This window comes from Mesocricetus auratus, unplaced genomic scaffold (assembly GCF_017639785.1).
Source record: "Mesocricetus auratus isolate SY011 unplaced genomic scaffold, BCM_Maur_2.0 Super-Scaffold_100004, whole genome shotgun sequence".
Lineage (NCBI taxonomy): Eukaryota > Metazoa > Chordata > Mammalia > Rodentia > Cricetidae > Mesocricetus > Mesocricetus auratus.
In genome coordinates this window covers 60,860,621-60,883,530 of record NW_024429189.1, presented here as the reverse complement: position 1 = coordinate 60,883,530, position 22,910 = coordinate 60,860,621, and the positions used below count along the sequence as shown (strand labels likewise).

At 46.3% G+C, this 22,910-nt stretch overlaps 1 long non-coding RNA gene across 1 annotated transcript; it reads left to right on the top strand.

Moving 5' to 3' along the window:
- Positions 1–2,726: 2,726 nt before the first annotated feature.
- On the top strand, positions 2,727–17,523 carry LOC121140440. Its single transcript, XR_005877278.1, has 3 exons — positions 2,727–3,640; positions 4,131–4,182; positions 14,499–17,523. It is a non-coding gene; the product is annotated as an uncharacterized LOC121140440 (long non-coding RNA).
- The last annotated feature ends 5,387 nt before the right edge of the window (positions 17,524–22,910 follow it).

The window sequence follows — 22,910 nt, the reverse complement described above, 5'->3', positions numbered from 1 at the left end:
ACCAACTTCTTGGAGAGGGAGATTATGGCTAATGTACAAAGGCAATATCTATATGATTACCATGCCCTGGCTTTATGCCATGCAGCATCTTTGAATGTTCGGGACAGGATTAAAGAAGTAGGAAAGAAAATTGAGTTATTTATTAAATATATACAGGGCCCAAAAGAAAGCTTCAATCTTACAAAGATTGACTTCAATAGTAAATAGAATGATACTGAATTCAGAAGCTAGACAAATAACAATGGAATCTCTAGCTGTTGAAAATGCTAATACACAATGCAACAGGGTAATTAGGCCATTAGAGGCAAGATCAGCACTCTTGAGGGAATGGATACGAGATACAATTAGTATTAAATCTCATGACCATGATGATACTTAGATAGGAGAGATGATTTCTAGAGGTTTGAAGAAAAATTGAAATGTCAAGTGTTTCGATTGTGTCAAAGAAAGTCACCTAAAAAGAAATTGTAAACAAGGAATACCTAGAAATAATGTTTTTTCTAACCATAATCCAAACAGGATGCCCCTCTCTTCTGTGTTATGCAGAAGGTGTCACAAGAGCAGGCATTGGATTAATAATGTAGATCAGCAAGGGACAGTCAAGGTGACCCTTTGCCACTGAGAGACACCTTAAGAGGCCTCTCTCAGGCCCCCATGCCAAATATGGCTGTCATTTCATGTCATCATGGAAGAAACTCCTTTCTGGAGCAATTAGAGACTCTAATGCCTATTGTAAGAAACCATATTGCTCTGGATAATAGGAAAGCTATAGAAGAGAGAACAAACAAATCAGGAGAAACTGTAAAGCAAATATTTTAGCAGAAAACATCTATAAATGAACAAAGATCAAAATAAAAAATATGAATAAATGACACCATTGAAGGTTTTATAAATATAGGTATGGGTGTAACAATAGTTGCACCAGAACCTTGGCATCCAAATTAGCCTCTTCAGGAGGTAAATAAATGTTCAGCTTTTAGGGATTGGAATATTATCTCAACTAAAACAGGGAGCAATATGGGTTGAATGTATAGGACCAGAAGGACAGAGAAGAAAATTAAAGCCATGTGTGGTTGACATAGCAATGAATTTATGGGAACATGATCTGTTACAGCAATAGAATACTCAGATTAACATTCCAGCAATCTTAGAAACAAACCATAAATTAAAGTATGTTTCTGGGAAAAATATTAGAAGATATTATAAAGAACAATCACTTTGAACAAGTGACCTTTGGTGAGGATAATGAGATCCCACAGGATGATCCCACCAGGACTATGGTAACATCAATATGGTGAAAAAAAATCTAAAGATCAGCTTTGAATTACAAGCTTCTCAGGACAATTTCAAGGTGAGATGATCCAGTCTCACAGACCACCCTAGCCAGGACTTTAGACAAGTCCTGCACTTTCTCATTACTCAGACACTGGATAACAAAGATATAGCTACCTCTCCCAGGACTTGACAATTAACCCAAATTTTTTCTTTTCAGAATTCTCTAAAGATGCAGTCACCCCCGGGCAACAGGAAATAATTTCAAGAATACGACACTCACATTCCTAGGAGGTAGGGTGGGTGGTTTCTGGTCTTTCATTGGGCTATAGATATTTGTTATAATTTATGGAGATTAGTTAAATATTTTATTGATAATGACCAGGAAAAAAAGTTGAACATAGGAGATTAGATTCAGAGTTCTTATTTTGAAAAGAAAAAAGGGGATATAGATATGATAGGACATAAGGGTAGATTATTGAATATACTCTGAAAAGAAAATGGGGGGATATATAAATAGAATAAAAAGGTAGATTATTGACTCTACTTTTAAACCAAAAATGTGACTAATAGTCTTAAATATTTTACATTGATATGGATTTTTGTATATTGATACAAATTTAAGATTATTTTTATTAGATAATTCTGTATCTATATTTCTAATCTTGTTCAAGGTATTGTACCTATGCAACTCATTTAACAATGTAATGTAATTTTTTAGTCCTTGAAAGTTGTTATTATCAACTATTGAAGATAATAAGGAAATGCAGGTTAGTAATTAGTCACCTATTACAATTGAACTTGTAATCATATTAGATATTTTCTCAAGGTCAAACAGAGATATATTTTAGATAGACAGGTAGTCTATCTATATGGCATTTAAGATGTTTTAATAACGTAGGTTTTTAATCTTTTTTTATGACAATGAGACATATCTGCTCCTGGCAGCACAAAGCTTCTTCAGAGAAGATGATGGGCATCGAGGAAACTCTACATGGAGCTTACTTTCTTTGTGGCAAAGGTTAGCCATTGGGCAAAAAAAAATGCTCTTGTCTCAACTTCTGACAGTATGCTGTTCAAACTTGACAAGCAAAAAACGAAAGGAAGGACTGCTGAACTTTGCCAAGACAAGGTAGGACAGTCCTTCAGCATATCCTACCACACAGAAAAGTCTGTCAGATACACTAGGCTTATAGGCCAAAGATTAATGCTCCAACATTGCAGAGGAATCTTGGGGTGACTGTCTAGGCTGTTTTTGTCATTTCTCACATTATTTATAAATCACTTGCTTGCACTTCCTGCTTACTCAGGTAATATTATCTCCTTCTCAGGTCTCTGATGGAGTTGAAGAGCTTATAGTTATATTTTTCCTTGTACCAGATTCAGAAAAGAAATTCACTAAAGAGATGCAAAATGTGTAAAGTTGAGAGACATAAAAGAATACTTTTGGGTTGGTAATGCAAGTTAGGATAGAAAAGGAATTAGGTACAACATTTTGGACTCACCAAGATAGGACAGATAAGGAACATTTTCCCTGAATTTGCCAATTGATAATGGGGTAGACAATTTTGATGCATTTATTGACTATATTATATATAGTTATTGTTCTTATTGTATATAGTTTTTATATTAGCTATAACCGTTTTTATTTTAGAAAAAAGGGGGAATGTGATGTATCTTGTTTATATTCTAACGAATAAAGCTTGCCTGAAGATCAGAGGGCAGAGCTAGCCACTAGTTAGCCATAGAGGTCTGGAGGTCTGTACAGACAAACAGGAAGTAGAAATGGCTGGGCGGAGAGAGAAATATTAGGCAGGAGGAGACAGGAGCTTGATCTCTTTTCAGTCTGAGGATTTTTGTAGAGGTAAGATCTCTAGCGGCTGGCTGCTCTGCTTCTCTGATCTTTCAACTTTCACCCCCTAGTATCTGACTCTGGGCTTTTATTACTAAGATCTATAGAACTCGTGCTTGTCTGTCTCAGTAAGCCTTCTGTTACTGTGACATAATGCCCAGGAGAAATCAGCTTAAGGGAGGAAGGTTTGGAGTGTGCTTCCAGATGTTTCAGGCCATGGACACCTGGCTCTGCTGCTCCTGGCCTGTGGTGCGTCATGTGGACAGCAGGCAGCAGAGCAAGGTGACCCTCCCAGTGGCAAACAGAAGGCAGAGAGAGGAAGAGGTTTGGGAACATGTCCTTCAAAGCACACACTTAGTGGCTTTTTCCTCCAAACAACCCCACCTTTTGATAAGCATCTGGCTGTGAACTCCCTCATCCCTGAGGTCAGCACCATCACACCCTATTGGCCCTCTGAAGAGACCCCAGTGGAGCTAGGCCTTCAGCAACTGCCCAACCGTGATACTCTCACTACAGGTAAGTGTCACCTGTGTGTGGAACTCATACCAATGGACTCATACCATGTATATTCTATGTCTGAGTTCCTTTGTTTGGCCTGGTGTTTCTGATGTTTATGGATTTATCTCTGTGCGTGTCTGTGCTAGTATCTCACAGTGTCGGTACATCACCATCTTTACCTAGCTCCCTCCTCCTCCTCCTCCTCCTTGTTTGTTTTCAGGGGTGGTTTTGTGTTTTAGGCTTGGTTTTCTGTTTTGTTTTTTTTTTCTAAACAGGGTTTCTCTGTGTGGTCACCCTGGCTGTCCTGGAACTTGCTCTGTAGACCTGGCTGGCCTCCAGCTCAGAGATTCACCTGCCTCTGACTCCCAGGTGCTGAAATTAAAGGTATAGGTCACCCACTGCCCATTGCCTGTCTGCTCTCTTATTGACTGACATATGGGTCGTTTACCCTTTGGGTTAATTAGAAAGAAAGCTACTAGAACATTCTTGTGTCTTTCTCTTTGTACAGATGCTTCATTTCTTTTGGGCTCCCAGGAAGAGGAACTTTGTTAAGATACAAGGTAAATGTGTGTTTAACTTTGTAGGAAATGACTGCAATCCTTTGAACTTGGGGAAAGCTTGTTATTCTCCAGCCCACAGTCTTGATGTGTGCTCCACACACCTGAAAAAGAGGTTATCCTGCCACAGTTGAATGTGGCACTTTATGAACATCAGTAAGAAGACAATGGCTGGCGGCATTGCTGAAATCTATCATTTCCTGGTTCTTTGTGCCCTGTTTATTGAGAGCAGACTCTCATATTTCCCCAACAGTGTGATTCTTCAATTTCTCTCTGTTCTGTCAACTTTGACTTAACACATTTTCCAGTGCTGCTAGTGGGCACTACACACTCAGGACTCCTGGGTCTTTTTGACAACTGACTGTTTAATCATTAAGAAATACTCGCTAGGGCTTCTCAAGTTCTAATTTTGGCCCTATCCTCCTATGTCCAGCTTCCCTGCTGAACGTTTGCAAGGTTTATCATAAACTTGCACTTTTATGGGTCTTTATATCTATAATAGGCTCTCTGTGAGTGGCACATGGTAGACCTTGCTCTTTTGGGCCATCTGACAGCCTTTCCTTTAACATGTGGTGTTATGAATATATATTTGATGTAACGGCGGCCTTTGCTAAGTTGGGATGAGTCTGTCATCTATTCCCCTTTCGCATCTCCTGATTCGTTATAATTACTCAGACAGGTCTTCCAGGATTTCACTGTAGGTTGCCCCTCCTCCCCTCTCTTTCTCACTCTCTCTTTCTTTCTTCCTTTCTTTTGATGATCCTGGGGATCAAACCCAGGGCTTCATGTATGCTGGGCAAGCGCTCTACAGTTGAGCCACATCTTCACCCTTTGTTTTAAAACTCTCTGTGTGGAAACAGTGTTAATAGGTTGTCCAGGCTAACCTCAGACGTTTTCTGTGACCCAGGCTTTGAACTGGTGTTCAGAAACCCCAGGCCCAGGTGCTTTTCCTTCCTTGGAATTACAGGCCTGTGCCACTGGGCCTGGCTCACTGTAGGTTTTCTAATGATCTTCAAGCTATATTTTTGTTCTGTTTAACTCTAGGGACATCTCTAGGGATAAAAATAAGAGTCACAAGACAAACCTTGTATCACGCATAAGATAGCTGGAATTGGGAGCTGTACAGGTGGCCTAATGGTTAGAACGTTTGCTGCTTTTGCAGAGAACCCAAGTTTGGTTCCCAAAACCTGTGTCAGGTGGATTACAACCTTCTGTAAGTCCAGCTCCAAAGGACCTGGTGCTTTTGGCTCTGCAGGCACCCAGATTCTCTCTCTCTCTCTCTCTCTCTCTCTCTCTCTCTCTCTCTCTCTCTCTCTCTCTCTGTCTCTGTCTCTGAAAAAAATAATATTCAAAAAAGAAAACTAGAACTGGGTCAGTGTGTTTGTTCACCTACTCATAATTGTTTGTGATGGCTTTCAGCTTGTTCCCACTTTTTGGATGTAAAGAATGTTGCCCCTCTGGACATTCCTTCTAAAGTCACGTGTTTGAGGACTTATTTGTATATCTCTTGAGTAACTACCATTAGTAATGCCATTGCTGGATTCTGCAGTGAGTTTGTGTTTAATACTTTAAACAAACAAACTAACAAAACAAACTTACCAAACTGCTTTCAGAAGGGCCTGGCCACTTGGTGCTGTCATTTGCAAAGGATGACAAACTTTAAAGCAGTTGCAGAGGAGGAACAGAGTCTTTCCCACTACACAGAGTTTTCTTTAGCTGGGAGTAGGGGAGAGTGGGGGGATGAGAGGGAGGTGGGGGTAGGAGGATGGTGCTGTCCATTTCTCCCTGTAGACCAGCATCTTTTCCCTTCACCCTGAACACCTCATTTTGCAGTCTTGAAGCTGTGGAGTCCTCTCCACGTGAGACCATCTTAAAGTGTCTTCATTTTAGATTGATTTGTTCTCGAATGAAGTGTGTAGGTGTTTGTGTGCACATGCAGGTCATGGTGAAGTTGAGAGGTCAATGAGGTGGTTGGAGTAGGATGGCCCCCGAAGGCTCATATTTGAATACTTGGGCCATTAGGGAGTGGTGGCTATTTGACAGGGATTAGGAGGTGGGTGTATTCTTACAGAGTAGGTGAGGCCTTGTTGGAGGAAGTGTGTCACTGCGGGGCGGGCTCTGGAGTTTCAAATGCTCAAGCCAGGTCCAGTGTTTCTCTCTCCTGCTCCCTGCCAATCCAGCTGTAGAACTCTCAGCTCCTTCTCTAGCATCACATCTGCAGCTAGGGCAGCTAGGCTTCCTGCCATTACAATAACAGACTAAGCCTCTGAAACTGTACACCAATCCCAACTAAATTTTTTCCTTTATAAGAGCTGCCATCGTGATGGTGTCTCTTCACAGCAATAGAAACCCTAACTAAGACAGTTTACATCAAGTGTGATAACTATTCTTGGTTCTCATCTGGAATTAACAAAAGCCTAAACATTTGGTCACACCTATGAGAGATTTTTCTTGGTTAGATCATTGAAGGTTAGAAGATCCACCTTAAACCTGGGCCACATCTTCTGGTGGTAGCCTATACAAAGGACATGGAAGAAGGGAGAATTTTCTCTTTGCCTGTTTTCCTTCATGCCTGCTAGCAAGTTCATTCCTTCACTGGTATTAGACACCACTTCTTTGGGATTCTAATGTACACTGAAGACCAGCTGAGACATCCAACTTTGTGAAGGAATAACTGTGGAACTTTCCATTGGGAGACAGCCACTGTTAGACTAGCCAGAATACTTATGCATTCTATCAGTTCTATTTCTCTAGAGAATCCTGATTATATATCTGATGTACTCCCCAACCACTCTCCGCCTTATTTTTTGAGGCACGGTCTCTCACTGAACCTGGAGCAAGCCTAATCAGCTAGACTGGCTGGCCAGGTAGCTCCAAGGTTCTGCCTATGCCTGTCCCTCTCCTCAGTCCCTATTTTTATTTTTAAAACATAGTTTTGCTGTATATAAAATCCTAGGTGCATAGATTTTGTTTGTTTCAGAATTTAGAAGCTACTTTGCAGCTGGACCTGCTGGCACACACCTGTAGTTCCAGCGCTCAGGATACTGAGGCAGGGGGGTTGCAAGTTCCAGGCCACACTACACTACATTAAGATTCTGTCTCAAAACATAAAAGCAAAAAACTTGGGCAAGCTCAGTGGTAGAGTGCTCAACTAGCCAGCTCAAGCCTGGGTCAGTTCTCTGTCTCCCTCCTCCCCTTAAAGCTACTTCCCATTGCTTATTGACTTTCACAGTTTCCAACTACCAATCAGCAGTCATACTTGTTGCCTTGCTCCTGTATGGCTTTTAAAAATTATACTGAAGATGGAGCTATTTATCATTGCTTTAACATTCAATGTTAGTATTATATGCCTTACCACACTGTGCCAGTATGGTGTAATCCTTCTTTCTAGGATTCCTAGTAGATTGAAGACTGGCTAATGTCACAACCAGGTGGCAAAGGATCCATTAAGTACGTTGTCCAGGTTCTTCCCCCCTGTTCAGAGCCGATTTCCTTCACCTTTCTTCAACCTTTCTGGCCCTCCTTTCCTCAAGTGGACTCTACTACTCACCTGTAGTATTTTCAGTTCCAAGATTTTAACTTTTATTTCTAGAATTCTCATTTTGTTATTTTTCAAAGCTTCCCTGGGTAATCCTGAAATATCACTTCTGTACACATTCCACTTATTTTTGTCCTATAAATCTCCTCGTAAATATTCATGCACATAGATGGTTTCTCATCTGCACCCATTATCTGCATTTTCTCTGGGTCCTGAGTCACATTTTCCAAGTTAGCTTCTAATGTCTCTGCTGTCTCCTTTCATTATATTTTTGAGTTTGTATAAAAAAACAACACAGTGGAAATAATACGATTTCCCCTTTATTTTGTGCTTTGTTTGCTACAGAGTCTGACCTTCCCACTGCCTAGTGGGGTGATGGAGAAGCTGAGTGCTGTGTTTCTTTTCACGTGTTAATCAGCTGGGGTTGAGAGCTAGAATTACCTGCAATCAGTTCCCCCTGGCAGCCTCTGTCTTCTGTCAGTACTGAACTCTAGTGTCAGGATGGTTTTATTATTATCTAAAGTCAGCGTCTTCAGGAAGCCAGTCAGTATGAAAATCTGCTTGACCACTCGGCCCTTCTCCATTTCCGTCTCTTTCCTCCACCTCTGCCTTCTAGGAAACCTTGGGTGGAAAGCTGCATGACAGAACACCACATCCTCCTACATCAGAGCATCTCCATCACGCTAGCTTCACTGACTTCCTGTATTCCAAACTCTAATTTGCCCCGCCCACCCAAGCTCTACTCCAAGGCTGAAGGGATTTCCGGTTGACCTTGCAGATTCAGCCCCTCCCTGGATCAGACACAGTTCCAGTTCTGGCTTCCTTCTATAACTCGGGTCCTTGAAGCACTTTGATTCTACTGTTTTTGACTGGTTTGGGGCAAGTAAGGTGACTCAGTGGGTGAGGGTCCCTGCCATCAAGCCTGACAAATTGAATTCTATCCTGGGACCCACAGTTTAGAAGGAATGCTCCAGTTCCCACAGGTTGTCCTCTGACCTCAGGTGTGTGCCTGGCCTAAAATTGAAAGCCTGGTTTTTAAAATACTTGGGGTTTTTGTTGTTGTTGTTACCTCTGTACCTCTCTCTACATCACCCAGGAATACAGTCTCTGTAGAGTTAAATACCATCATTTACAATTATTAATCATAGAAGATACTTACAACACAGGTTAATGCTTTGACACAGGTGCATGGTTCTCTGAGAGTCTCTTCTGGCAATTGACTGTATTCGCCACTTTCCTTATTACTGTGGCAAAATGCCCAAGGAAAGTTACTGAGGCAAAATGACTCAAGAGGGAAGGGTTTATTTTGGCTCACAGTTCAGGGATGCAGTCTGTCACTGTTGGGGAAGTCATGGTAGCTGGAATGTGAGGTGATTGATTGGTCACATTGTATCTGTAGCCAGGAAGCAAAGAGAGAGACACGCTGGTTCTCAGCTCTGTTTCTCTTTTTTTATTCAGTTTGGAATCCAGACCATGGGATGCAGCCCACTACCAATTCCAAGTTAATCTCTGATGTAATCTTAAAGGTCTCCAGGCACAATGGGAGATGGGGGTGGCAGACAGCATGAACCTGTGGTCTAGCACAGGAGGCTAGCACCAGCTAACCTCCCTCCAGGTCAGGTAGATAGAGAACTTGGACTCTAGATGGGAGAGTGACTGAGCATCTTCTCAGAAACAAATAAGGACACCATACTCCTACCTGCTCTTGGCTCTGGCTTCTTATCAAGAAAGGATGGAAGATGTTGAAGGACCCTTGGTGGTCAAATATGAAGTCCTAGAGGTGGACAGAACTAGAAAGGTAGATAGGACACACTTTTGATAATCATACAATCATAATTACCCAAACCCTACAAGAAGAGGCCATAGTAGACAAGGATTCCATGGGAAAAGATGGGGAGTTTGGGGAGGAAATGTCAATAAACAGTTGAGGAGACCTTCTCAAGTGAAAGATGTACATCTTAAGGTTGAAAGGACCCTAGAGAGGTGCAGCATGGAGAGGAAGCCAGTTTCCCACCACTGAGGGTCAGTGGAGACTCAAGGTCCTGGAAGCATGGAGGAGTCTGTAAGCTTCTGAAGAAGTAAAGGTTGCGTCAGGCAACTTCAGGCTTCTCCGCAGTCCTATGAGTGAGAACATGATGGAACAAAGCCCCTAAGGTCCCAGAGGAACAGCACTTCCAGCAGACTTCTTTCAGAAAACCAAAGAAATTGCCCTAGACATTCAAAATATGATTTGCCTCCAGATACCTTTTATCCCCATCCCACCCCCCTGAAAACTACTGGAGAATGCACTCCTTGTTGAGAGAGTGAACGAAAAAAGAAAGACAGAGATTGAAGAAGCAGGACAAGCAGCCAGGGCCCTCATACAATGGGGCCCTCTGCCCGCAAGTCCAGGCTGGCCCGAGAAGACATCTTAAGATGATGAAGTGGAGAAAGGCCAATGTGGACAAAGTACAAGAACACTTTGGGCAAACTGGGGAAGTCTGAGGTTAGAAAATGAGTGGTTCACGAGCAGAGAACTAAGCAAATGAAATACAATAAAAACAATCATAACCCTAAATGCCAACATCTCACCCAAACTATGGAAATAATGCTTAGAGAGGACCCAGGAAAGGAAGCCAAAGGGCAGTGAAGGGAGGTCCCAGACTGTGAACTGCATCCTCCTGAAATGGAAATGCATCACCATGTGAGCATGAATGACAGGGAGCTGAGCAGACAGTGGAGATGAGGGCTGGAGATTGCATTGCCCCAAGTCAGGCACTGGAGGAAGACGATAAAAACTGAAAATTAAAAACAGGATTGCAGGAGCCTGTGCAATTTGAAGAAACAGAGTGGAGCTTGAATGTGATGTTTCGAAGGGCAGATCTCCAGATTCCAACAGGGTCACAGAAGGCATCTGTGTGGGACAAAGGGATGAGGGTTGGTGGCATCTGTGTGGGGTAGTGAGGTGAGGGTATCTTTGTAGGAATTTTCAGGATTATTTTTGCAGCTGTTTCAACTTTTAAGCCATCTCCAATTTGAAAGTTACATAAAAGGCTGTTGTGTTACTCACTGGTAGAGCGCTTGCCTAGCCTGCAGGAAGACCTTGGTTGGCGCTTCAGGGCTGCTCAAATCTATTAACGACTACCAGGGGCCAGGAGATGGCTCAGCACAAGCATGAAAACCTAAATCCGAATCCCTTCATCCATGTACACAGCTGGGTGTGGCTGTGGGTACCCACAATCCCAATACTGTGGGAACAGAGACAGGAGGATGCCTGGGACTTACTAGCTGCCAACCTTGTTCCAAGTTCAGTCTTGAGGGAATAACAGATACTGTTATATTATTGGAATATGGTGGAGTAGGACACCCCACCCTCCTCTGGAATCCACATGTACTAAGGAATATACTATCCCCAATGCGACACCTTGCACTGTAATGACCACCTGTGCCCAGGTCCTGGGTGGACAGGTCCTCCTGGGACAGCTGATGCAGCCATCAACTGATCTTCAGTAAGAGTCTTAGATTCTAGTCAAGCCCAGACGGTCCTGTCCTGTGAGCCGCTGCTCCTGGGAGATGACTGTCCCCAGGGTTAAGGGAGCAGTCACCCAGACAGAGCTGTCCTTCCCCAGACTTTCTGCATTCTGTGGCAGAGAAAATATAAATTAAACCATAAACACACCACAGATGCTAGTCTCTTAAAAGGAAATAAACGCCTACCGATCACTGCCAGGAGAGGAAGCCAGCCTCCACCATGCCCTGGCAGATCGACATCTGTTGGCAGCCACCCCAGGGGCTGCAGGGCTTGTCAGCTCCCAGCTTGGGCCTCACCCTCTGGAGGAAGAGCAGAAGGCTCAGCAGGGTCACCAAGCTGAGCTAAGCCTGCCGGGTCTTCACCTTCAGTTGAGGGGAGCAGGTGAGCAAATGGGGGGAGGAAGAGAGAGAAAATGTGAATTTGGGGTCACATTCATCTAAGCTTAAATACTACAGCAACCTGAACCCCAAATTGACTCAAATCATGGCTTAGAGCAGGCAGGGACCTGGCGTTTCCCAGGCCTCATTGTCTTCAGCTGAGCACAGATGTTCAGTCTTGGGTGGAAGTCAAACCCCAGCTCGGTGTGGTAACTCACACCTTTATCCTAGTGTGCAGGAAGCAAAAACAGGTGGATCTCTAAGTTCAAACCCAGTCTGCTCTACTGACCTGAGTTCCAGGTCAACCAGAGCTACACAGAGAAACCTGGTCTCAGAAAGCAAAACAAAAAAACAAAAACAAATTCAAGAGAAAGAAGGAAGGAAGGAAGGAGGGAAGGAAGGAAAGATGGAAGAAAGGGAGGAAGGAAGCAAGGCTTATAAAAAACCAGGCCCTTTGCCATCTTGTGTAGAAAGAATGGTGGCCCAGAGAGGTTAGCTCAGATGCCACAGCTGATAGGGACCAGCCAGGATGGAAATACTTTGGTGTGGATCTGAAGTATGACTAGAGAGCCACTTGGCCAATGTGGTTGGCTCTGTAGCTCATAACGGCATAGATGGGAGATGGCCTGCAGAACCCTGCCCAGGTGGACGAAAGAAGAGGAAAGAGGTGGTGGCCTGTTCCTGGCATTGAGGAAACCTTGACTAAGCAGGTGCAGAGCCTGCAGGTGCAGGAAGTCAACCAGCCACAGAGTCATCACTGGGACATGGATGCCATTCTTCACTGCGTGACACTAAACTTCTCTCAGAGCTAAAACTTCCAGGAAGGGCTTCAGAAGGGACATTTGAGCTTGGATGGCCATGAAAAACAGTCTGATTTATGTAAGTCCCAGCAGTGTAAGGAATGAAAGAGAACAAAGCCTCTTAGCTGGAGATCCCAGGCCTGACTCTCTGACGCATTGAAGCCTGATGGGCAGGCTGGGGAGACAATGCCATCTTATCTCCCCACATTAGGCAAGCATCTTTCCATATTAGGCAAGCATAGAGTGGGAAGCCCTGGGTTCCATTCCTAGCATAGCATAAAATGGGTGTAGCAACACACATCTTTTTTTCTCAATATATGTTTTTATTTAAATTAGAAACATTCATGCTTCACATGTCAATCCTAGCTCCCTCTCCCACTCTCCTCCCTTATCCCTCCACCAGTCCCCCCCAGTCCCCAGCCCAATCCCCACATCATTCCCCAGGGAGGGTGAGGCCCTCCTTAGGGTAATCTCCAGAGTCTATTATTTCATCCAGGGCAGGAACTAGGCCCTTCCCCATGTGTCCAGGCTGAGAGAGCATCCCTCCACGTAGAATGGGCTCCCAAAGTTCATTCATATGCCATGGTGATCACTGATCTACTACCCAAGGCTCCAGAGATTTCTGAGGCCTCCTCACTGACACTGCATTCATGGAGTCTGAATCAGTCCCCTGTTGGCCTCTCATCCGTCAATCTGGGGTTCAAGAGCTCCCCCTTGTCTGGTCAGCTGTCTTTGTGGGTTTCACCAGCATGGTCTTGACCCCTTTGTTCATCACTCCTCCATCTCTGTCACTGGGTTCCAGGGGTACAGTTCAGTGTTTAGCTGTGGGTATCTTTCTCTGCTTCCATCTGTCACTGGATGAAGGTTCTAGGATGGCCTATAGGGTAGTCATCAATCTTATCATCAGGGAGGAGCTATTAATGTAGTCTGTCTTCTATTGCTTAGTTTGCCAGTTGGTGTTATCCTTACAGATCTCTGGAAATCTCACTTGTGTCAGCTCTCTCCTCAAGCCTATAATGACTCCAACTATTATGGTATTTCTCATCCTGCTCTCCTCTATTCTTACCCAAACTCAGCCTTCCTGCTCACCCATACCTTCTTCTCCTCTCCTCTTATCCCCCTCTCTTTTTCCTGGTTCCATCTCCCCTCCCCCCATGTTCCCACTCTGCTCAGGGGAGCTTGCCTTACTCCATTTCTCTGGGGTATAATGCATCTCTCTTGGGAACCTCACTGGCACTGGGATTGTAGGCTGACATTCCCCTGATCCATGTCTAAAATCCATATATGAGTGAGTACATACCATGTTTGTCTTTTTGTGACTGGGTTACCTCACTCAGGATGGTTTCTTCTAGTGCCATCCATTTGTCTGCAAATTTCAAGATTCCATTGTTTTGTTTCCGCTGAGTTGTACTCTATTGTGTAAATGTACCACATTTTCTCTATCCACTCTATCAGTTGAGGAGCATCTAGGTTGTTTCCAAGTTCTGGCTATTACAAATAATGCTGTTATGAATATAGTGGAACAGACATCCTTGTATGAATGGGCATCTTTAGGGTATATGCCCAAGAGTGGAATTGCTGGATCTTGTGGTAGACTGATTTTCATTTTTCTGAGGAATACTGATTTCCAAAGTGGCTGTACAAGTTTGCACTCCCACCAGCAATGGATGAGTGTTCCCCCTTTTCCACATCCTCTCCAGCATAATCTGTCACTGGTATTTTTGATTTTAGCCATTCTGACAGGAGTAAGATGGTATCTCAGGGTTGTTTTGATTTGCACTTCCCTAATGGCTAAGGATGTTGAGCACTTTCTTAAGTGTCTCTCAGCCATTTTAGACTCCTCTATGAGAATTCTCTGCAGCACACATCTTTAATGCCAGCACTTGGGCAGTGACAGCAGGTAGATCAAGGTTTCAAAGCACTGCCCACCACCTAGAGAGTCTGAGGCCCAATTGGTTTTCTTTGAAGCATCTCCAGTATCTTTCAACCTGATGGTTGATGTACCCCAGGAGAAAGGTAGCTTTTTTAAGTGGCTCATATCATGGTCCTCCAATGGACACTTTCCCACCTGCTTCAAATCTCTTATATTCCAGAGCTATGTGTCCTGTAAGATGGTGACCTGTTATGGGAACAAATCAATCCTACCTATCTGGAGAGGGATGACCAAGTTCAGTCTCAAGAGGAGTTGACAATAGGTCTAAAATTCTCCCCAGACATTTTTTTTATTTTGGTTTTTTGAGACCTGAGAAGTCAGTGAAGGGATGTGCGGCCGCAGAGGAAGGAGATTCAGAGTGTTCAGCGAGGTCCCTAACACCCACTCTATGGGGAAAGAAGATGTCTCTACAGGAAAGGAATGCAAAGAGTTGCTTGGCTCTGCAGCCTGGGCTTGATGTCCACAACGTCTCTCCTGCCTGCACCCAGGACCACATTACTTCTCTGTTGTTGCAATAAATACCCTAACCCAACTCGCAGAAGAAAGCATTTATTTTGGCTTATAGTTCCAGAGAGTTAAAGTCCATAATGGCAAGGCAGAGGCAGCAAGCAGCAGAGAACGCACTGGATATGGGAGAGCTTTGAAACCTCCAAGTCCACCCCCAGCAACAAACTTTCTCCAGCAAGGCTGAACCTCCTAGACTTCTACAAACTGAGGCACAGGTATTCAAATGCCAGAGCCTGTGGGGGACATTTTCATCCAAACCTCTACAAGGACCCAGTGGACTCAGCCCTTGGCCCAGACAAAGCCAGTGAACTGAACCTGAAAGGAAAAACAAGGAAGTTGATTGCATCCAGCAAGGAAAGGGAGTAAAAATGAGGAAGGTTGGTTGACTGCATGCGATAAGGAAGAGGAGTAAAATAAGGAAGACTTATCGCATGAAACAAGGATGGTTCCCAGAGAGGAGGAGCAAGGGGTTTCTCGGAAGACCCCTCATCTCCTCATGGTGTCACACAAGAGGCTGACACACAGCTGTATGTGGTTCTTAGGATGAAAGCAGACTTCTTCACACATGCTATGCTCCAAGACTGAGCAGAGAACTTAGCATTATAATGAGGTGGCCAAGACAGCTTATACTAGGTCACCTGCAAGTGGGGAACTCCAGTTTAGGCTGGTTTAATCTGGTTCCTTGTAGTCTTCTCTTCAGCGTCATATTTGAAGCAAACCACTGGCCCTACAGGAGACTCAGACACAGGACCTCCTCCTACACCCGGTCTCCTCCCACTTGCTTGTCTCTGCAAGGAACTTCCTCATGCTTAGCTTCTTGGCCTGTTCTGAAGGCGGTTAAGACAAGAAAGAGGGAGAGGTAGTAGTGCTCTGAGGAGGGGGTAGCTTCAGCTCTTTGAAGTCGGGGAAGGAACCAGCTTCTGTCACAGGACAGCCTGTGTAGATGCAAACAGACAGATGATGCAGCATTAAGGAAACAAAGAATCTTGTGTCCCACAGGCTGGAGAACAGAGGGCTGGAGGGTTGATCCAGTACACAGAGGTCTGAATCTGTCTGGGATCTTTTCTCTGCTGTGGCCTCCAGGTCAGCATTATTTTCAGGGGAGAAGGAGGAAGAGGAAAAAGAAAAAAGTTACCCCATAGACCAGGGCTCTTGTTGCCCTCAGGGGCATGACTCTATGCAGATGCTGAGGTATCAGCCTGGATGGACGAGACTAGGACTACCTTCTACAGTCCTGACTCTTACTCCACCCCTGCAGGTGTCCTCCAGATAAGCTACAGTCACACAGCCTCGAGTTTCCTTGTCTGTAAAGTGACAACACACAGATCCTTCTCTGACTTCGAAGAGGAAAGGCTTGAAGCTCAGGGGCTACAACTCATGCTCACACACTGGACTCAGACAAGCCAAGGGGTACCTGCTGCCAGCCCTGTGTTCCTCTTCTACAAAAGAGGGAGACATTCTGAAGAGAATCTGTATCCGAGGTACCCTACAGGGATGCAGACTCCAATGCCAAGAGTCAGGGAGGTTATGAGTCTATCTGTGGGGATGGGGGGGGGCACAGCTGCACATCCCAGTTGTAGTTACTGTCTCCAGAACTCTGTGGATTAAGTATGACCTCCCTGAAGTCTCACACCCAGAGCTTTTTGAATACCTCTTGATCTGGGTTTGGCCTTGTAACTTGGCCTGTGGCTGTGACAGATGTTCCCTCTGTAAGATTGGGATCCAGTAGTCATGCAAAGTTGGAGCTAACCACTGGAAAGGATACCTAGAGGTAAACTTAGGTCCAAGCCAGCTGCCAGCTTGTCAGGGGAATAGACAACAACAGCCCTCCGACCCAGGGTCCTACCCTCTTGTGTCCACCAAGTCTACCAAGACTATGGGAAGCAGAACGGGCCGGGTCAGTCAAACCCTGCCAAGCCCTGGAGGCAAGTGGCCAACACTCATTATTTGAAAACAACAACCACCCTCTCAAAACAAAGCCATTGGACATTTTGTCTATTTATTTTTGTGTTATGTGTATGCGTGTTCTGCCTGCTGGTATGTCTGTGCACCATGTGCATGCAGTACACACAGAGGCCAGAAGAGGGCTCCGGATTCCCCGAAATTGGAGTTTTAGACCGCTTCCAACTGTCATGAGGGTGCCAGGAACCAAACTGGGCTCCTCTGCTGAGCCATCTCTCCCACTCTGGCCCTTGGCTATTTTTTCCTAGCCTAACTTTTTAATTGATGCTTTGTGGACTTTACATTATGCATCTCAATCCCACTCATCTCTTTGCATCCACCCTCTGCCCTTGCAACCTCCTCCCCCACCCCCAAGATAAAACAAAATAAAATTTAAAAGAAAGAAGAAAAAAGATCTCCTGGTGAAAGCTGTAGTGAGACACAGTGAGTTACACAGTATGCCTTTTTAGTCCATACATCTTTACTTGCAAGTGTTCACTGCAGTGACCCTGTTGACGGGGGGTGGGGGTGCTGTCCCACAGGTGAGTAGTCCTGAGAACATGGACATGAGAGATCTAGGTCCTCCCCTCACCTGCTATAGGGTGGCATGGGCAAGGGAGAGAAGCCCCCTTACCTCCTGCTGCCTGTGACAGGATGGAGTGCAAGAGCTGGCCCTGCTTCTCACTGCTGGGATTCTTGGGAGAGCGGCCCCTGCACGTTGATTGGGAAACTCAGTAGAGCAGACCCTGGTGGTTTAGGCGTGAGTGAGCCGGCCCTGTGGGTGTGGGAACAGGAGAACTGGCCCTGCCCCTCGCTGCTTCCTGCACAGGGTGAACCAGCAGGGGTGATACTAGAGAGCTCACCTGATGGTGACGATGAGGGAGAGCTGGCGGACTGACCACCCAGGCCCAGAACCAGAGCCATGAGCTGGCCCATCCCAACATCCACCCCATCTATGGTCTACTTGAGCATGTGAAAGGGCAAGACCCTCAGACCCAAATCTACAGGATCGACATGACCCAGGACAGCAACAGGATATGCAAGAGAAGTCCCAGTGAGCGCTCAGAATTATAGGGTAGCAGAAACCAGAGGCCTCGAACCAGACCAATGACTCATTGCATTGAACACTTGCAAGTTAAAGACCCTTGGCTGTTTTAAGCCACTGAACTTGAGTACTTTGTTTCAGAGTGGTGGATGACAGATAATAGTCACCTGTCTGTAAGCAACTGAGTCAGACTTTTCTTATTCTAATTGCTTCCCGACCCCTAGGAAATACCAATACTATGAAGCTATGCCAGACATACCTGAGAGGGTCTAGACTCTCATCCTGGCTGCTGTGTCATCTTACACCTTACACAAGTCTCTCAACTTCTCTGAGCACCATCTTCCCTCAACAGTAAGAGAGCATTGGGTGCCTGCTCTCATCATGAGTTTGAAATAAAACTCCATTCCTGATGCATTGCTTCATGCTCAGTGGATGTATTAAGCCATTGTGATCTGTTTAGCAAACATTCCTTATGGACCCTGGTCATATAATAAGGGGATTGAACAAGACATACAGGGATTACCTGCACAGGGCTTGTGTTTCAGAGAATACAGGACAATGTGGGAAAACATGATAAGGACAGAGATGACTGTAGGTTCCACAGAGCATGATGTGACAGAGATGTGGGGTAGAAGGGTATAATAGTTAGGGTTCCCTAGACTCTAGAATACATACATACATACACACATACATACATACATACATACATGGGATTTATTAGAATGACTTACAGGCTGTGGTAATCCAACTCATCCAACAACGGCTTACTATAAATGGAAGGTCCAACAATCCAGAAGTTGTTCAGTCCATGATGCTGGATGTCTCAGTGTTCATCGTGTGCCAGACTTCCAAAGAAGTAGGCTTTAACGCCAGGGAAAGAATGGATTTGCTAGCTAGGCAAGAGAAAGCAGGCAGAGTGAAGTCCTTCCATGTCCCCACATAAGCTTCCTGCAGATGGTGAGGTCCACATTCGAGGTGGGTCTTCCCACCTCAAAGGTCTGGATTACAGTGGCTCTTCCCTCTTTAAGCAAAACCCCCTCACAGGCATGCCTCTTCGTTTTGGGGGTCTTAGTTAATTCCAGATGCAGTCAAGTGACAACCAAGAATAGTCATGGCGGAGGGCGACCAGGACAGGAGACATCTAAGGCAATGGATGGCTAGGAGCCACCCTTAGGCAGAGCAGAAGTCTAAGACACAAGACTGCAAAGGCCCTGGGGTGGAGCCCTGGGATTCAGAGGGAGCCAAGGCTACTGATGCACAGGGGAAAGAGAATGGTGGGAGGAGCCAGCGTGGCAGTGTGGTGGATGACAGCAGGGTTGTTACTGCAAGTGTCAGGACGCAAGCCCAGGTGCAAGAACTGCCTCCAAACAATGGCCGGTGTGTGAGGGCCTCGGAGTAACTGGAAAACCCTTACTACACAGTTCATCTTCTGAGCAGTTCTGCATCCTCATACCTCTCAGTCCCACTTGGGACGGCTCCCTTCAGGCCCATGTGGCGGGCCTCCCTTCCTCTTCCTCTCACCCAGGGCCCCAGCTGTTGGGAAGACGTCCAGACAGTGGCCTGTAGCTCGTCCCAATGCTCTCCACACAGGGAGCCCAGCAGGCCAGATGGCCTGGGGCCAGGCCTCACTGTGCACTGACCCACGTCAACTCCAGCCACAGGACGCAGCTGGCCACCTTAGGCCCTGCAGTAGGAAGAGTCAGCTGGCTGACTGCCATGGACAAAGAAGTTGTTCCAAAATACATTCCTAGCGAGACCAAGCCAGCAGGCTGGGACGTCTCTCCAGTGGGCAAAGGCTGTGTGGCCTAGAACCAAGACCCACAGCTCACTAACAACCAATGACCTACTCATGGAAGATGGAACCCTGCTTGGAAAACCTACAGTTTTCACTTGTGAGCACACAGGTACACATATGTACAAACATAAACCCACATCACACACACACATAGCACGCATAGGCCTGGATGCTTACAATGAACTCAGATCTCTGTCTCTGTCTCTGTCCCTGTCTTTGTCTCTCTCTCTCTCTCTCTCTCTCTCTCTCTCTCTCTCTCTCTCTCTCTCTCTCTCTCTCTCTCTCTCTCTCTCTCTCTCTCTCTCACACACACACACACACACAGAGGTGCACATACCAGCAGGGCAGATATGCTGTCCCCTGAGGCCGAGCCTCTACGCACAAAGACACAGACGCATGCCTGCATCCCTGACGATCCTGCCCTAGCCTCCTAGATAATTGTGCCAGAAAATAGAAACACCTGCGTCCACCGGGCACACACCACAGCAGAGCAGTAATTAAGGCCTGGCAGGAGGTACCATTTTCCTGGCAGCCTGCTGTCTCTCCCTGCCGGCCGGCCACCCCTCTCGTGGTCTTTGTGATGGGCCCCAAAGGTACAATTAGGCCATCTCCTCTTACACTGGTCACTGTCATGATTTCCTGCCTCACCCTCCCCAGGACCTTTCCTCACCAGTGGCCTGCCCAGGAGACTGGGCACGCTTCAGGAGCCATCCTTGTGGAATTTCCAGTTCTTGGGTTCAAGGACTTTTGAAGGGCTTATGTCAGCTGTGGGCATAAGGGAGGGCTGCTCTTTCCCTGTGCCAAGGACTAATTTAGTCCTTCCGGCCAGAGGAAGATGCAGTTTCCCACTGTTGTCCCTCCGGGGACTTGGGCCCTTGGCTACTTACACACAGCCACATTTCTCCCACCCTGGCAGGTACAGGCTACCTGCTGCTTTCTTCACACACCTCACTCAGGCCTGCCCCGGGACCTGTTCTCTGTTTAGACCCCACTAACACCTGAATCTCAGCTCAAATATCGCCTCTTCAGGAAGCCGGGGCCTGTTTAGTTAGAGTACATCTCTGATTAATCTAACTTAGTGAGTCTCCGGCCTGGCTACTTGTTACTGTTTTCTGCAGCATTAAACATCTCATGGGATGCCAGGTCTCCTGTAGACCAGTGAAGGATCTGGATGTGGGCATTGGATGAGACCCCCATGTGGTGCCAGTGTGTGGTCAGGACTGAGAACTCTTGGCCTCGGGTCTTCACAAGTGCAGAGACTGAACTCTGCAGTCCCTGTTTCTCAGTGCTGCTGATGGTGGAGCTCTTGTCCTGGACCTAGACTGAGATGGATGCCCTCCTTTGGTATCTCAGAACATGCTGCCATCACCAGGCTTACCAAACTCTGCCTACTGCTGAACCTGCTCCCTGGTTACAGCCCCCAACACCCCGTCCCCTCCCCCACAGCTCTGTACTCCAAATTATAGACTTAGAAAGTGAGGCTCAGAGAGGGCAAGTAACTTACCCAAAACCACACAGCTGCACCTGGGACTTTAACCTAAGCTACATGGTGGCTGCAGAGCCTGGCTCCCAGGGCCAACACCAAATGCTTGCTCTGTGTTCTCCTCACATCCCTGCTATGCCATCACTTTCAAGATGAGTTCCCAGGGCTCCGAGTCACCCTGAGGGAATTCAAACACAGGCCAGGCTGCTCTCAAAGGATAAAACGCTTGCCTCAAAAGCGTAAGAACCCATGAAAGGCTGTGCAGTGTAGAGTGTCTCTAGCCTCAGCGTTGCACAGTGAGGTGCGAGGCGGCCTCTAAGTGCTCTTGGGCAAGTTAGCAAACAGCAGAGGAACAAGATGGATGACAGAAGCAACTCCTGAGACTGTCCTCTAACCACTACGACCTCTGGCTTAAAAAGAAAAAATAATCCGGGGCTCTAGGGATTAAGCTCAGGTCCTGACGCTTGCCCAGCAAGGGTTTAGCCACTGAGCCTTCTCCCCAGCCTCGTAAGTTTTCTTTTTCTGTTTCTTTTCCTTTTAAACAGGCTCTCACAAAGTTCCAGGCTACCCTTGAACTCTGTGGGGCTCAGGCAAGCCTTGACCAGATGGTGCTCTTGCTTCAACTTCCAGAGCAGCTGAGCTCCAGGTCTGCATGGGGCCCAGCTGAAAGCAGGCTCTAGAGTGTACCAGCTCCAACCCACATCACAACCTGGGCTCTGGCCCCTCGGCCGCTCAAAGCTGGCTTTTCTGAACTATAAAACCGGGGAGAATTATTTGCAAAGATTGGGGAGGGCGTCTGTAAGATTTCTGTGAAGTTGTAGAAGGCTCAGAACAGCCACAGCAATTTCCCTGCAGCCACTGATGCTTTGAAATGGGTACAGTCAGCCCTCCCTGGTATGGCCAATAACAGAGGAGGAAGGACTCTAAGGCCCCATAAGGGATCCTTCTCACAGGCAATGGCTGAGTGGGATCCTGACACAGCAGTGATGCCAATCCTTCAGGGCCCCAAGGAGCCCTGCCCACGGGGTGTGTGTATATGTATTTTCCAGCTGAAGTGCAGCATGGTCACAGGTGGCAACATTTGGATGCCTCTGGCCTATACTTACCGAGAGGGACTCTGCGTTCAGCCCCCACTTGGATGTCTGGAGACGACTGTGCGTCAGCATCATAGCTATTGGTTTGTAATTGAGATGCTCTCTGGGGTCATATCTTCACCGAGAAAGAAACAGACCAGCAAAGGGCCATGGAGGAGATAAAGAGGGAGGAATCAGGCGTGATGATGCCTCCAAGAGAGAAGCTGGAATCTTGGGAGGAAGTGGGGGGGACCAAGCTCCCTCACTGCATGGGCAAGGCAGGCCCTAGCCTCCCAGCCATCCGGCGGGCAGGGCGAGGGAGGCCAGGGTTACAGGCTCTGGATGAGTCTGCCATACTCCGTGTGTGTGTGTGTGTGTGTGTGTGTGTGTGTGTATTGTCACCAAGACTTACTGACACGGAGGGGAAGAAGGCCTTCTAAATTTGAGGCCCATTGCCGAGACCTCAGCAGCAGGTCCTTAACTCTTGACATTTGCTCTCCCAGAATCACCAAATGTGTAAAGTGAGCTCTCGATGAGTTGTCTTGGGGTGCAGGAAGATAGATCAGTGAGGGAGGAAACTATGGTATGCCACTTTCTCCTGCTATTAACCTTTGCACCAGCCTTCTGTCCCTCTGCTAGGTACACTCCCAGAGTGGCCAGCCTAGTGAATTCCCAGACTCCTTCCCACTCAGCTGGAACACTGGTACTCTGGAAACCTGGCGTCCCTG